The sequence below is a fragment of the Mytilus galloprovincialis genome, chromosome 8 (assembly GCF_965363235.1).
Source record: "Mytilus galloprovincialis chromosome 8, xbMytGall1.hap1.1, whole genome shotgun sequence".
Classification (NCBI taxonomy): domain Eukaryota; kingdom Metazoa; phylum Mollusca; class Bivalvia; order Mytilida; family Mytilidae; genus Mytilus; species Mytilus galloprovincialis.
The window spans coordinates 73,539,962-73,557,842 of NC_134845.1; the positions used below are offsets into that span (position 1 = coordinate 73,539,962).

The following is a 17,881-nucleotide window of genomic DNA, read 5'->3' on the forward strand; positions in this document are numbered from 1 at the left end:
ATATGAATAAAGTCAAACCTGCTTAAGAGACAACCTGTATTAAGCAAAAACCTGTCTTAAAAACCACCAATTGTAGATCCCTCTGTAGTACATTTCATATAAATTGAACCGTTTATTAAAAGATCACCTGTCTTAAGAGACCACTTGTTTGATCTCCCTTAGAGTCAAATGAAACCTCAAATTAAAAAAAATGAAGCATATGTTTTTTATAACAAAATGGATAGTTTTCATTATTAAACTTGTGTACAAATACTTTTTTCTGAAAAAAATTTCTTAAATTTGTCCACATTCAGAAGAAGTTTACTTTTTTTTAATTGCTTGCTTCCAGGAGGCAATTCTACGACATATTTTTTGTATACAAAGTGACCTTAGCGTGACCTGTCTCGTAAAAATCCGGTAATCGCAATATGCATGGATCTGTCACTGAAATAAACCATTATCTGATTGTACATGTTATAAACACATGCTCAATATCTATGCTCTTTGTTGATTGTTTCCAAAGGTTGACAATCGTTAAACTTTGGCTTCAAAACACAAACTTTAATAACCGACAGAGAGAGAAAAAAATGATGATTATACGAAATTTATGCGAAAAAAAATGATAAAAGCGTGCACAGAAGTTTATGATATATGTATGCATTGGTTCAAGAATTGGATTAACATTATTTTTCATCGGTCATTCGTTTCATATGACTTTAAGTGGTCTCTTTAAACAGGTTTGACTATACATCTTCTTTTCATGTAGTAGTCTAAGAAGGTCACTATCTACAAATAGGCATAAGGGAATATAATCCAAGTCCTACAGGTTGTCTGAGGGGAGATAATCAAATTCAGAAATTATTGCAAGGTTTTTATAGATGCAAATAATGCAATGTATATAATGACCCTGCCATCCAACCAACATGGCCACCATGGCTTAAAAAAGAACATAGGGGTTTACTTTATAGAAGTCTATGGGAAAATTGTTTAAAAACAATTTTAAATGGTCACAACACTAATTTAAATAATGAAAAGGGGTCTTCAGTAACTATAATCAGACTACGCTGGGGTGAATGACCTGCTTTTATTTAACTGCTGGGCCAAACTTTATACAAAACTTGGTCTCAATTATTATACATGATTTCCCAAATCACAGTAGATACAGGTGAGAGCCTCTAGTTATTAGAGACTTTGACAATTATTAAATTGAAACAATGACATTCTGTGTAAAAAAAGTTTTTCAGTAAGATTGACAATTGTTAAAAAGCCTAAGTTTTTAAATGTAAAATGTGGTTTCAAAATGATATCTGCAGGCTGGATGGTTTTAGCATACCAAAAAATCAAGTTTAAGGTGGTACATAACACTACAGGGAGATAACTCTGTAAAAATCAGCTGGAAGTTTTAATGACATTCTATTGTTAAGTAAATATTAAGCTTCTTAATGATCAAAAGTTGAGTTAGTCAAACTGCTATATGTTCAATGCAATTGTACAATAAAGTGTGTGGTTCAAGGTTTTTGAAATTTTTATATTTTTATCAAACGATCAAAGTAAATATTTTTTCAAAACTTTATGGAAATTAAACGAGCCAAATTGATTTTAGTGAAGGTGTTTGGTACCACCTTTAGTAGAATAACTAAAAACAGTTCAGTACGGAAAGATTAAAATTATTTTTTTAATTTCAGGTAAAGAAGCTGAAACATGATCAATATGATCACCCACCTTTCAGAGAGATGATACAAGATGCTATAAACAGTTTAAAGATCAGAGGTGGATGTTCAAGACAGGCTATTCTGAAATACATTATAGCAAATTATAAGATAGCTGTTAATGGAAAATCTGAAAATAACAAGTTGAAATTGGCCCTTAATGCTGGATTGAGAAATGGAACGTTAATACAATGCACAAACTGGGGAGCATCAGGTTCATTTAAGAAAGGAAGATCTGTAAAAAACCAAAAGCAAAGCAAAACACAAAGAAACTAAGTGGACACCGAAACATTCATCAGAGGTAAATAATTCCAAATCTCAATCTGACTGCCAATACCAGAGTAGTCTTCCATCAGAGAACAGTTTAAGTCATTGGTCTGAAAAACAACCAAAGAAAGATGTAAGCAGTGTAAGTCAAAGATTAGGTGGATAAACGAATACATGGACAACAGTAAAAGATTGGAAACTATAATTGAAATTTTATCAGAGCAAATTGAGCAACATTGTATTATAGAGGCTTTAGAAAACAACCAAACAGCCTGGAAAGTCATTTTTTTTTCAATTAACAATATTTAGCATATTTATTTCACTTAGTTTTAAGATATAAGAATTTATTTAGCTGGGTTGTAATGATGTTGAATTCCACTAATTAAATGATGAATTTTCGAGGTCATTGAACTTAAACACAAAAAAAAAAAAATCATCCACACATAATCCATGAAATTTCAAAACTGTTGTTGTGGACCCATTGTGTTTCTGCAATGCTACAGTGATAGGGCAGGGTTATTTTATTTTGTTTCAATTAAAATAAAGATTTTTTTTTTTGCATAATTAAACAACAAAAATAGCCAAAGATATGAAAGCACTATCTTAATTCATGTTAAGATAGAAATGAATTAAAAAAAGAATTCTAGTGGGAAAAAAACATTTTTTTTTTAAATTAGAAAATAAAATATATGCACTACAATTTTCATGTTATTGTATTGATTTCATTTGTTTACTTTCATATTTAGATGAATGCACTAACTTGTGATGCATCTTATTTGACCAATGATGGCAAGATCATGAGCAAACCTAAGAATGTAGATAGTGGAAACAAGGAAAATCAACACCTAGGCATTCAAAGGGGAGGTAATGAGGGTCGAGGAAATTTCATCCAGAGTTACCTTTCCTTTATATCAAATAGTGGAGATGCTTCAAATAATGAAGGAAAAAAGAAACAAGAAAGATGCATAATTGGAAAATCTGATGAAGTTAAGACAGGATCATATGTGCTGCTAAAACAATCTGATGAAGTTAAGACAGGATCATATGATCTGCCAAAACAAAATGCTAACTTTTTACCTAGTAATAAAGTTTTGTCTTCAAAGGAAGCTGTTAATTCTGAAAACATTTCTGAGAGAAATGATGACAACCAAATTATTCCAACAAGTCGGGCATTAAGTACTCAAAAAAGAAAAGCAGGGTCTTCCTTGATGGAGTCATCCTATAAAAAGTCATGTACAGACAGGATATCAGTTGATGTAAAGAGAATAAATATAATCAAGAAAAATGTACAGCTGAATCAAACCCAATCATTTGGTACATTGCAGAATACAAAAAAGGATGATCTGTCTTTGAAATATCAATCTGGTATCTATGGAGAACAAAAAGTCATCAAAAAGGTGAAGTTTGCAAACCAAGAAAATACAGTTGAGACAAGTTCAAGGAATTTATCAGAAAATTTCCCTTCATTCTTTCAGGAAAAGCTACTTAGCCAGGAGAAGGCATTTAAAAAATCGACAATACACACATCTCAGTCACTAGCAGACATTGTCATATCTTCTAACACCAATTAAGATTCCTTTGTACTTGGCAGGAATAAAGAGTTCTGAGAGGAGTATGCTAATATTAAAACTTTTCCATAAACAAATAGTCATTGAGGCAAGATAATAAGCCTGTTAAATGACATTAATTTATCAAATATTATCATTAAAAAGTACACAGAATAGTGTCCAAAATATTTTAGTTATAGAATTAATATTGACTATGTACTGTTAAAAGATGCAGACTATGGTATTGTAGTAAATATGCATTACCGGTACATGTTTTATGACTGGATTATATAGAAATGCTTGTATAAATTTTTTGCTTTTTTTCCAACAATAAGGGCCTTTGCTGGAAGATCTTGTATCTAGCCAAATAGACTTACCAAGGTCTTTTAAACAAAAAGAAAAGAATAAATTTTAGAACAACTTGTTTTAAGATTCCATATTTCCAGTTGGGTTCCTTTGGTGTCCCTTGTGATCAATGAAGAATTCACTATTTTGAAAATATCAAGAAAATTGCTTGTGTTTCGTATAATACAAAATAAATAATACAGTATCACTTCCAGGGAAAGGACGTGTCAATGTAAGAATTGTTATTCCCCTTGAAGACATCTGTTATTGAGACCAATACATTTTTATGTCCTATTTTCAAATTGAGTTGATCCTCAAATTCCAGTAGTTATACCTTAATAAAACTTTTCAGTGAATTTGTTACGAAAATTCCTGCTTGAATTTTTATACCCCAGACTGAAGGGAAACAGTTATAAAATATGCCTGACAATCTGATGACATATAATCATAAGTGAAAGTCAATTTGGCACACACTTTGCACATGGTTGTTTTTACTCTTTTTGAAAAATTGAGAGCAAGTTGGCAATAGGGAAAGAGCCTGGATTTGAACTGTCTTTCTAATTTTGTAATATTGGCATGAACCAACCTCTTTATTTTTGTGTGATGGCAGTTGAGAGTAAACTGTAATGTTAGTGATATATGTTGTTACTATTTAACGGCAGTGTGCACATGTTTTTATGCCCCACCTACGATAGTAGAGGGGCATTATGTTTTCTGGTCTGTGCCTCCGTTCGTCTGTGCGTCCGTCCGTCCGTTCACTTCAGGTTAAAGTTTTTGGTCAAGGTAGTTTTTGAAGAAGTTGAAGTCCAATCAACTTGAAACTTAGTACACATGTTCCCCATGATATGATCTTTCTAATTTTAATGCCAAATTATAGTTTTGACCCCAATTTCATGGTCCACTGAACATAGAAAATGATAGTGCGAAGTTCAGGTTTAAGTTTTTGGTCAAGGTAGTTTTTGATGAAGTTAAAGTTACATCAACTTGAAACTTAGTACACATGTTCCCTATAATATGATCTTTCTAATTATAATTCCAAATTATAATTTTGACCCCAATTTCACGGTCCACTGAACATAGAAAATGATAGTGCGAGTGGGGCATCCGTGTACTATGGACACATTCTTGTTTTTATATAATTCTGCTAGTCTTTATTGTTTTGTAGTTTTATCACTTTGGTTTAAAGCCAAATAAAGAAGATTTCAGCAGGAAAATCATATTTCTTTCTTTTATTATTATTATTATTTTTGTATGTTAAAGTTTGAGTTTTTGAGTTGAATCATTGATTTTGTAATAGGATGAAAATGAAAGGAATTTTTATCAAAGAATTTATAGATGTGTTACTTTTGTTTTATGTTGAGGTATTAAATATTGAATAAAAAATTTCTGATTTTACTTTTTTTTCCAACAGTCATAAAAATGAATAATATATGTACAGTATGCAACTATGATAACTTACTATATATACACAGAAATAGACTTCATAAAAAGTAAATGAAAAAAAAAAAATACAGAGCTTGTATCTACAACTCCCAATTCCTTTTCACTTTCGGGAAAATTTCTCACTAATGAATTCTGTTGTGTACCTTGAGCTAGGGGTGTGGTCCCGTATGACAAAATTTGCCTTCTGTATCTGTAGTTTAAAACATCATTCCAATAGTCTATTTGCCAATTCCTGTAATTGACCCTGTAATTAGAAATGTCTTTTTAGCTCATGTGGCCACAGGGCCAAGTAAGCTTTTCTCATCACTTGGCGTCCGGCGTCCATCATCATTGTCGTCGTTAACTTTTACAAATATTTTCTTCGCTGAAACTACTGGGCCAAATTTAAATTTGGCCACAATCATCATTGAGGTATCTAGTTTGAAAAATGCGTTTGATGACCCGGCCAACCAACCAAGGTGGCGGCCATGGCTAAAAATAGAACATATGGGTAAAATGCAGATTTTGGCTGATATATCTGAAACCAAAGCATTTAGAGCTTATCTGACATTGGTAAAATTGTTTATCAGGTCAAGGTCTATCTGCCCTGAAATTTTCATACAAATCAGACAACCCGTTGTTTGGTTGCTGACCCTGAATTGGTAATTTTAAGGAATTTTGCAGTTTTTGGTTATTATCTGTAATATTATTATAGATAGAGTTAAACTGTAAATAGCAATAATGTTCAGCAAATTAAGATCTACAAATAAGTCAAAGATGACTAAAATGGTCAATTGACCCCTTAAATAGTTATTGTCCTTTAAAGTCATTTTTAGCTCACCTGTCCCGAAGGGACAAGTGAGCTTATGCCATCACTTGGCGTCCGTCGTCGTCCGTCGTCTGTCGTCGTAAACTATTTCAAGAATCTTCTCCTCTGAAACTACTGGGCTAAATACTTTCAAACTTTAAATGAATGTTCCTTAGGGTATCTAATTTATAAATTGTATCCGAAGTTTTGATCTATCAACAAACATGGTCGCCATTGCTAAAAATAGAACATAGGGGTCAAATGCAGTTTTTGGCTTATAACTCAAAAACCAAAGCATTTAGAGCAAATCTGACGTGGGTAATATTGTTTATCAGGTCAATATCTATCTGCCCTGAAATTTTCAGATGAATCAGACAACCCGTTGTTGGGTTGCTGCCCCTGAATTGGTAATTTTAAGGAAATTTTGCTGTTTTTGGTTATTATCTTGAATATTATTATAGATAGAGATAAACTGTAAACAGGAATAATGTTCAGCAAAGTAAGATTTACAAATAAGTCAACATGACGGAAATGGTCAGTTGACCCCTTTAGGAGTTATTGCCCTTTATAGTCAATTTTTAACCATTTTTCGTAAATCTTAGTAATCTTTTACAAAAATCTTCTCCTCTGAAACTACTGGGCCAAATACTTCCAAACTTTAATTGAATGTTCCTTAGGGTATCTAGTTTGTAAATTGTATCCGAAGTTATGATTTATCAACAAACATGGTCGCCATTGCTAAAAATAGAACATAGGGGTCAAATGCAGTTTTTGGCTTATAACTCAAAAACCAAAGCATTTAGAGCAAATCTGACATGGGGTAATATTGTTTATCAGGTCAAGATCTATCTGCCCTGTAATTTTCAGATGAATCAGACAACCTGTTGTTGGGTTGCTGCCCCTGAATTGGTAATTTTAAGGACATTTTGCTGTTTTTGGTTAATATCTTGAATATTATTATAGATATAGATAAACTGTAAACAGCAATAATGTTCAGCAAAGTAAGATCCACAAATAAGTCAACATGACCAAAAAGTTATTGCCCTTTATAGTCAATTTTTAATATTTTTGTAAATTTTAACAAAATATTTTCCTCTTTTACTATTAAATGGGCCAAGTTCATTATAAATTGAGATAATTAAAAGAAGCAAGAATGTTCAGTTAAGTAAGATCTACAAACACATCACCATCACAAAAACACAATTTTGTCATGAATCCATCTGTGTCTTTGTTTAATATGCACATAGACCAAGGTGAGCTACACAGGCTCTTAAGAGCCTCTAGTTTAATAATCTTTTGTAATCTTTTACAAAAATCTTCTCCTCTGAAAAAGTTAAATTTTGCTGATATACTAGTAGTTAGTAGACTGTCACTCTTCATAGAACAGTGATTGCCCTTAAATGAGGATTGGTTTTACCTTTTTTTCTGTTTTGAGCAAAAACTAAATGAGATAGAGAGAAACTTAACAGACTTAAAGATATCTTACAAGATCAACAAAATGTAGATTTTTGTCATGAAGTCTATTCTCTTCTGCAATGTTGGAGAGTGTCCTTTGAAATGCACATAGACCAAGGTGAGCGACGCAGGCTCTAAAGAGCTTCTAGTTTATATTTACTTAATATTGTGTGATTATTCATTCCTTAGTTGTTCATGTATTGTTTCCTAGCTCGAAAGGCCATATGACATACTGGTATCACTTGGTATTCATCATCAGAAACTTACAAAAAATCTTTTGAAATAATACTAAATATAAAAAAAAAGAAGATTGGTATGATTGCCAATGAAACAACTATCCACAAAAGACCAAAATGACACAGACATTAGCAACTATAGGTCACTACAGCCTTCAACAATGAGCAGAGCCCATACCGCATAGTCAGCTATAAAAGGCCCCGATAAGACAATGTAAAACAATTCAAACGAGAAAACTAACGGCCTTATTTATGTAAAAAAAAAAATGAAACCAAATTTCAACCAATCTTACTGAATGATCCTTAGGGTATCTAGTATAAAGTATGTAGTTTTTGTTCCTGCCTTTTATATCTTATATCGGGATAAACTAAAAGGGTGAAAAATACAAAGCATGTTTTAAAAGAGCTATTTTCTTTCTTTTCCAACAAAATTATCAGATTACTTTATAGAAGTTATTGCCCATAAATGACAATTTTTTGCATATTATCAAGTTAATGCCTATTATCTTAAAAAATGTAATAAAAAAAAAAACTGAACAGTAAAAATAATCAGCCAAAATTAATAATCAACAGAAATTCCAAAATGACCAAAACAATTGGAATTACTGCGAAAAACTAACATTTCAAAATTTCTGTGCAAGATGGCCCTCATAGTCAAACTAAACCTTAAGAGCCTTCAAATATATTTTAAGTGTGGTTTTTTTCTTCTTCATACTTTTCCAGTCATATAGGCATGGTAAAATTGATAGTTTAGTTTGAATTTGTGGACTTATTTCCATTTCCCCTGCAAACAGCTGTGACAGTTGGTAGGTATGAACTAATAGAGCAGAAGCTGTAAACAGTAGTGCTTAATGACGTCTTATAGTGGTTGTTGTTATGACTAAACTTTTCAAGTGTTTGTCTATTATCTCACAAACCACTGTAATGATCTATAAATTATCCCCCCTCTGTTTTTCTGTTATTGTCAAGAGCTAGTTTGATCTAATTTACAGTTATTTAAATCAACATACTGTATGTTGCTGTTATTTAATAGTATGGGTAGTTTTGGTATAAAATATGATCAATTTAAAGTTGAGCCGCTTGCAATAGTTGTTATAGAATGTTCATATGTTGTGTTATTTGAACCACTGTCCTATATATTATGGTAAGGTTGATTGTTATTGACTTTGAACATGATGAACTAAATTGGATTGTTTAAATCTTTTCATGTTGGGATCTTTATTGGCTGACCTATATTTGGAAGTGTTATCTCATTATTGAAGGCCAGCTCATCATTGGCCTTTAATTTCTTGCATCCACTTCATTGAACTCTGGTGGATATTTGGTCACTCATTTACCATACCACATCTTCTTATTTTTATATGAGTCATCATTCAAAGGCAATTACTTTTATTACTGTAATTCAGAAATAATCGAGAGGTTTTTAGTAATGCGAATAATGTGACTGGGTGAGTATCGCAAAAATAACTCATATTTTGATAACAAAAACACATATATATATATATATATATATAGATCTTTATGCAGATTTTTGTTTGTAATCACAATAAGTTGTCCATTCGTGAAAAATCATAATAATAAATGCAAGCAATAATTTCTGAATTTACATGTGCAGTATATAGAAGTGGTCTTACCATTTAGGCCTTGTTGTATTCTGTGTTACGACCGTATAACGGGCGGTCTCAATTACAAGACCTACCTATCGTATTTATTGTTAATTTTGTTAATTTGTTTTCTTCCTGAACATACATGTACATTAATTGTTTTTACCACTGTTTAGGCGCACCCGACATTAAACAGTATTTTACAATAGGGAATGAATATCTCCAACATTCTCTTGTCTCTTGAAGGATAAATATTGAATTTCTTCCATCCGCACCAAACATGTATATTTACGATGTAATTTGTTAAATGTTGGAGTTTGGCAATATACAATGAATCAAAGTAAGCAATATACGACAGGCAGAAGATCTGAATTTGTAAATTGGTATTTTGAAATCACCTGATTAGGACGTGTCTCTATGTTATTTTCTGATAAATTTACACACACATAATCTGCCTTTTAATCGTACGGTTATGAGATCTATAGGAATATAGAGCTATAGGCCTAATTGCATGCAAGTCTTTACAAATTATATATTTTGGTATGCTATAGTTGATTTTTTTTATAGACTACTAGTCATTTGATAGTGTTTTTTTTGGTTTTTTTTTATATATATATTTTGTATCTTTTGTGCTGTATTTAACAATTATTTACAACCATGCTGCATGTTTACACATTCATCACTATCTCGATCACTATACCGCATATAAATAAAGCTTTCTTGTTAAAAACAATAAGGAGATGTAAATAATTAAATGATTCGTAATGAGACAACTATCGACCAGAATTTAAAATACCTGATATAAGAATTGTGACTTTCTTACTTTCTTTATACAGAGTGCATGATCGTAACTTAATCAGATAAGCTGAGGAGGGGTGGGGCTTCATATTAAAAGAAAATAAAATAACACTATCTTTTTGTGATAAATATATAATAGAGCATAATACATTCACAGTAACAGACATAGATCATACGAGAAAATAAGCTCTTCAAAGCTCTACAGATCGGCGGCACTTTTAACTGTTTCTCGACGCGTGCCAAAAAAAAATGCAGTACCGGGTTTATACAAGTGCTCATAGACAAATAATCATCTTTCGATTAAATGATCTTAATTCTATATGTTCGTAAATTTTAAAGTTATAAAATCTAAGTGTTAAGTGATCTAAAATGTTCATTAATAATGAGTATTTTCGAGTTTTCTGTGAAATGAGTCAGACTAAGGTCGTCTAAAAGTATATATATATACATATGTATTTGGCTACTGACTGCATAGTAAACTATTTATGTACCTATTAGGGGGTTTGACGCGGGATTGTCGAAGCCTAGAGCAAATGACTATGACACTGATTGGTGTGGTACCAGCTCCAGATTCTGAGGCATTATATTTTTATCACAAGTTGCTTTTGACTCTTCTTGAATGAAAATGCAAATGTTTTATAAGCTATGTTGAATTAATTATATATATCCAGTTTCATTCAGGACTTCATTTTTCATTCAACAGGTCCGACGTTTGTCACAAAGTGCAGGTTCCAGACTTGGGACACCACAAAAATTGTGACGGGGTTATTGTAGTTTAAAGACACCAAACCTTTTCTCAATTATTTATTTCTATGGTATACATGTATCTCTTTGACTTATAAGTTTTGATATCCGAGTTTTGATTATTCTTTGGTATCTTCAATCTTTATCATATTAGTATCTTCTGTCAATAAAAATTAGAGAGATGTGGTGTGATACCAATGAGACAGATCTCTACAAGAGACCAAATGACATCGAACATGAAAAGTTATCAATCATATTTTTCGTCTATGTTTATTATTTTCGTTTTAAAATAATGTGGAATTTTAGGCTCATTCAGATTTTGAATTTTCCGTTCAGGTCCGAGTTTTGACACCTCAACAATATTTTTCACATATTTTTTTTCATATTATCATTATATTGAACTTTTTGTGTCACAAAATCAAAAGTTGAAAGATATCCATTGAATATTAAAAAAGTTATTGTAGTTAGAATTAGTCCGACATAGATTTTCAGGTCCCTTCAGGTCTTTTCATTTCTCCGTTCAGGTCCAACTTTTGGCAGCAAAAAATTGTTTTTTATTTATTTTTTTTAAAATTTTAATGAAATATAAATATTTACAATGAATAAAATTCCAATTTGAAGAAATTCCATCCAATAATAAAAAAGTTATTGCAATTTGAATAATTTTAGTCGTGTATTTTCAGGTCTTTTCAGGTCCACTTTCAGGTCTTTAGTGTAACCCTCTTTTAAGTTAGTTTCTTTCCCCTACATTACTTGATCGTTTTTGTAAAACAACAGCACTCCAGGTCTGACAGTATTTTACCAAGAAATGGACAAAATATTCAAAAACAAGGCTTAACAAATTTAAATATTGGTATGCACACATACTAACCTGTCAGCATCAGCGTGATGGTATCTTTCCGTTGCTGATTAACGAAAGAAGAAGAAGAAGCACAGACAATTATATTTTTGTTAAGGAGGCTCGAGGGTATAAAAATTTCAGAAAAAAATTAAACTTTTGTTTTTCATTACAAATTTTATTTATTACCTTTTGTAGTTGTTACTTTATCATATGGTACAAAAAACATTCAAAACAATTAATTCGTGTTGGCCCCAGATGACTTTTAAAATGTAAACATCATTGAAAAAGTTCCAAATTATCTCCCTTTGGTGGAAAAATGCCATTTTTTGGCTTTAAAATTGAAATATCTCTTCAAACTCATCGGTGACCTATATTTTTTAATATAATTTAAATATATGCTGTACTTAAACTAAATTATTGTAAAATTTGAGCGATTTCTGTAATAAATTTCTTTTTTTATTTCGATATTACTTTTATTTCTCCTATTAGTTCAACAGAAAAAAAAAACACTTTTACAAAGATGTATGCTTCTTTCGAAGGCAGACTGTGAGCGCAAATGAACGGTAACCCCATTTTTTTATTTTATTTTTCTATTAACTATAAGATAAAGTTCATTTATAGAAAAATATAGAGAAATCCTATATAAATAATTTAGACCCGCGAACCCCCTTAACGCGCAAAACTTGTTTCTTCCACAGTGCGACAATCTTTACAATGTTGATGGTGTTGAAAACCTAGTCCAAATAATTATGACGTCTTGCAAGGCTATTTTCTGGGACGCTTTCCTCCGACGAAGCTGAAATGTGAAACCAAATCAACAAGAAGTCTAACATTTATTATAGAACTGAAAATAAAATTGAAAATGGAAATGGGGAATGTGTCAAAGAGATAACAACCTGACAAAAGAGCAGATACATGTAACAGCCAAAGGTCACCAATGGGTCTTCAATGCAACGAGAAAATCCCACAACCTGAGGCTGGGGTGGATTCAGCCATTTAAAGGAGGGGTTCCTTACCCAGGACAAATGGGGGGGGGGGGGTCCAACCACATGTCCCCATTCAAATGCATTAATTTGATCGTCCAAAAAAAAAAAAGGGGTTCCAACCCTCAAACCCTCCTGGATCTGTGCCTGTTGTGAGGCATGCTTTAGCTTGCCATTAAACAAAAATGTATACTAGTTGAGTGATAATGGACGTCATACTAAACTCCTCAATATAAAAAAAAAGAAACTAGAATAAAAATCATACAAAGGTGACAAAGGCCATAACTTCTGGCTCCTGACTTGGGGAAAAGTGCAAAATGCAGTGGGGTTAAAAGCCTTTACTGTAAATTCCTGAAATTACAATTATATAAATCATCTCACATCTTTTTGCATTTCTTAAAATTGGTCATATTAATAAATGCATGCAATATTTTCAGAAAATTTCAATATATAGGCTTTTAAAAGTCAATCATGATTATCATGATTATACTCGCACAATAACACGTGGTTCTCAAAACTAAGAGGTGTCTATGCTATTTATGACAACATTTTAATCAAGTATTTACAAAATATATTTAGTACTCTATGATTTTTAGGTTTTTAAGCATAAATATAGTGGGTCAGGATCTGCCAACTCTCACTGACTGACTGAGTACATGAATGCAACACTAGTTTTTTGGTGATGTTGGTGTTGCTTAGTGTTTTGTTTTTCTTTTCTGCATCTTATGTTTTGCCTTGGCATTGTCAGTTTCTCTTTGTTTTTTTTGTTATTGTTAGATAACAAGAGAGAAAAGAGAAAAAAAAATGTGAAAAAATTTGCTTAGTTCAGTAGATATTAAGGACAGAGATAACAATTAAATAGCTAAATAAGAAAAAGAAAATTCCTTTTCTAGTCAATTGTCTGATAATCTAGAAGATAGCCTGATTTGCTCTAATTCTCCTGAATTCTAGTAGGTACTTTATTCCAACTTTTTAAATTCAAACAAACCATGTCTTAGATAGTCTTGGAATTAGAATACATTATCCATAAAATTTTCATAATACTTTGGTGAATTATCTATTGATATAATTAAGTTCCTTTGTTATTTTTAAAGATTTTGAATTACCCGGTATGCAATTTAAAGTTAGGGATTTTATTCATAAAAGGGGGGGATTTTTACAGTATACTATTAATAATGCTTTGAGCAATTTTCTTGAAACTTGGTGAATTATTTTTGTATAACATAATCATGATAATTTTCCTTTCAATTTTAAAAAATTCTGATTTATGTCATTGTACTATTCATCTATTGGGATTTGGATAGTCTCAAGAATGCTTTCACCAATTTTTATGAAACTGTGGTGAATTGTTTTTATATCTTGACATAAACTCCCTTTTCATTTTCATGACCCGTAGTGGAGGGGGCATTAAGTTTAACACTTGATTGTCTGTCTGTCTGTCCCAAAGTTGTTTTTTGGTCTCTTACAGTACTTTAGTTTGCCTCAACCAAATTTAATTAAAATTTTACAAAAGCTTGTTATCACAATACTCAAGATCAAGTTTGAATTATGGTGATGTCAGTGTTACTGTACTAGAGTTATGCCCCTTTACAAATGGGGAATCAATGCTGATCTTTTTGTTTCCCGTTCTTTAAACTTTAGTTTGTCTCAACCAAATGTTAAGAAACTTATACTCAATGCTTATCACCACAAAATACAGATTAAGTTTGAATTTTGGTAGTGTCTCTTTTACTATTCTAGAGTTATGTTCTTTAAAAATGAAAAAAATGATAAATTTTTCGTTTCCAGCCTCTAACCTAAGTTTACCTCAATCAAATTTTATTAAACTTTAAAACAATACTTTTTACCACAAAATCAGATCAATTTCAAATTTTGATAGTAAAACTTTTACCGTTCTTCAGTTATGTTCCTTTTTAAAACTTTGAAGAATATGCAAGCTGGAGTATCATCCACTATTTATCATGTATATCTTTGTATAAGATGCAGAGTTAAGGAACTTTAGTTGTTACAAAGTTATTTAAAATCTGTCCGTTTTCAAACTTTGGAAGGTTTTAGAAATGTATTTGTTAAAAAATCACAGCCTTAAACTTATAGTCACTTGAGATATCTCTAAATGGAGCCAAATTATCTTCATGTTTTATGTCAATGAATACCACTGTGTGTGCATGTCCTTTTTTTGGAACGGGGGGGGGTCTTATTTGCGCAGTGCTCATAGTTTTTCTAGTTGATCATTAAAATTCATTTAAAGCATAAAGACCAACTAAAAGGGCAACAAGCTGATCAAGCACTCATGGTACAGATTTTTATTAAACAGACATTAATATACATCATGTACATTAAACAGCAAAACCAATATTGATGCAAGGTGTCATTCAATAATAACTTTTACTTTTTTATGTATAGGACAAGAACTATAGAAGATACAGAGAAATTATAAACAGCAGAAATGATAGGCAATTTAAAATTTGCAGAAGCCAAGTAAACCTAAATGGTAAGGCCACTTTTATTTTTAAAAAAGTTATTGAACTTGAAAGATGATTATCATGATTACTATAAAAATTAAAAAGATATGGTTTATTAAATATGAAAACTATTGATCATGGCTTTGAGAAAGCAATTGTAGGCCTGTGATAACCTTCAATAATGAGAAAATCCGTACCCTTTAGTCAAAGTAGGCAGCTATAAAAGACCCTCAGATGAAAAATTGAAACAATCCGAACAGTAAAACTAATTGCCTAGTTTATAACAAAATAAATTACAAAAAATAAATATGACCAGTATGAAACAACAACAACCACTAAATTTTAGTGTCAGACTAAACTGACAAAAACTACAGGCTCTGAACTTTGGACAGGCACAATAGGAATACGGCAAGGTTATATGAAAATAAGATGTGGCATGATTGCCAATAAGACAACTCTCCACCAGCATGACCAGAAAACCAATGATGTAAATTTCCTGCAAACACAGACTGGACTACTATAAACCAACTAATTTTTCACGAATACTTTATTTTGTGTTTTATACGTTCTAGTCTACATCACAGCTATTTATTTTTTTGTGATTTTCAAGTTTACTTAATGTGTTTTAATAAATGAATAAGGAAAGATATATATGAAAAACAGTCCCGACAATTTATATGCACATTATATTTCTAAATGCGAAAATAAATTGCTTTTGAAAATAAATCGCCCGCGAAAATTAGTTGGTTTACAGTAAGCAAGAAATTTATACATTTCCCTTAATTGAAAAGACACAAAGTTAAGTACTCACAGTAACTGACAGCTTAAGTTAAAAATCCATAAAAACTAATGCATGTAATAAAAAACAGGTTTATGAACACTCAACCCTACCCTAACTTTAGACAGTGGTTTAACAGCTCAACATATATATTATATAAAGAACAAACTGCCTCAACTTGAAACTTTGAAAGCAAGCTAGATTGATAAATGCACAAAATCAACTAATAATAAGAACTATAGACAAAAGCATTCACAAGTAGGAAAGGAAATATATTTAAAATGTTAATAAACATGACAAAATAAACTTTTATTGCTGTTTCTCTCTCCATTTATAACATTTTATTTGTTTATTTTGTGTATTTATAGGTGATCAGACATCTTGGTTTTCATGATCAATAGGTCATTACTGAAGAGGAAACTTAAAGTTGAAATTTATCTAAATAGTGCGCAAATGGATTAATTTGAACTGGATTGTGTGCTTTCCTGCAAAAAAAAAATAGGAAATTTCATCATAATCAGATGATAATGGCCATAAACAAAATGGAGTTCTATCATAGATACACAAAAACACTATTGTATAAAAGCAACAACATATTATATATATATTAGTCGAAAGAAAGGAGAAATGCAGAAAAAATACTATTTTGTTGTTGAAAAAAGGAACACCAGTTTTATCCACTCATTTACATCGCTCCCTCATATCAAGTATATGGAAGAAGATCATTGAAGAACAATTTGCAAAAATGTTTTCTCTTAGAATTGAAGGAAAATGTTTAGTGAATGGAATAATGTATTCACTGAATTCCTACGTAGTGGATTGAATAACTGTACACAAGCTGAAACAGAAGAAAATTTTAATTTAAAATAACAGGAAAAGACTTTAAAGTGTTTTTAATTATTATTATTTAATCTGCAAATATAAACACATTTTTTAGAACACCACAAATGGTATGACATTCAAATTGATTGCTTATTTATGTATTGGATTGAAACAATTACAAAGAAAACAAAACCTTTGCTACAAATTTTTTTTATAAATCAAAGTTAAAGTTATATAAAAAGTAAGAACAATACCAGTCATACCTAGACCTAAACAAACAGGCTGTATTAATTTTCAATGTCATTAAAATGTTGAGTCAAACATTTATTAAAGTTTTAAATATCATTTGTATCAATTATTCAGTCTTGTAAAATTATATTCATACTGTTTGTATACATGGTATAGTGAAGAAATGTTTAACTAGTAAAAATAAGGGAAAACATTTCCTTAAGGGAAATTTGGTGTTCAGAAATTTCCTTAGAGGAAATTTGAAGAACAATTATTTCCTTAGAGGAAATTTGTTGTCTTGAATTTTCCCTCAAGGAAAAGTGTTTGTCAAAAATTTCCTCACAGGAAAAAGTATTTCCTGCAAGGAAAATTTGAAGCTACAAATTTCCTCACAGGAAAAAGTATTTCCTCAAAGGAAAGTTTGAAGCCGCAAATTTCCTCAAAGGAAATAGAATTTCCTCAAAGGAAATAGAATTTCCTCAAAGGAAAATTTGAAGCCGCAAATTTCCTCAAAGGAAAAAGAATTTCCTCAAAGGAAATATTTATGCAGCAAATTCCCTAAGGGAAATCTTTTTCCCTTGAGGAAAAAACAATTTCCCTTGAGGAAAAATCTTTTTCCTTTAGGGAAATTTGATTTCCCTTGAGGAAAACTACTTTTCCTCTGAGGAAATTAATGAAAAAAGGGGCATAACTTTTTCAACAGTGGTGCTAGAGCCAAAAAATTTTAGGACAAATATCATGAATATCAGGTAACCAATACCAATCAAGTTATCAACTTCATTTTGACTTAACTCCAAAAATTAAGGTGACAACTTTTGCACTCGGAGGAATTGCAAACTTGTCCCGGAGACTG

General features: G+C 31.2%; 1 long non-coding RNA gene and 1 pseudogene across 2 annotated transcripts; both read left to right on the top strand.

Moving 5' to 3' along the window:
- LOC143042533 (SWI/SNF-related matrix-associated actin-dependent regulator of chromatin subfamily A member 5-like) overlaps positions 1-5,242 on the top strand; it is a 50,743-nt pseudogene extending 45,501 nt beyond the window's left edge.
- Positions 5,243-11,625: 6,383 nt separating this feature from the next.
- LOC143042534 (uncharacterized) lies at positions 11,626-17,145 on the top strand. Of its 2 annotated transcripts, none has more exons than XR_012968032.1 (3): positions 11,626-11,881; positions 15,142-15,229; positions 16,347-17,145. It is a non-coding gene; the product is annotated as an uncharacterized LOC143042534 (long non-coding RNA). The 2 variants fall into 2 exon arrangements; XR_012968033.1 differs by having other exon boundaries at positions 11,668-11,767.
- The last annotated feature ends 736 nt before the right edge of the window (positions 17,146-17,881 follow it).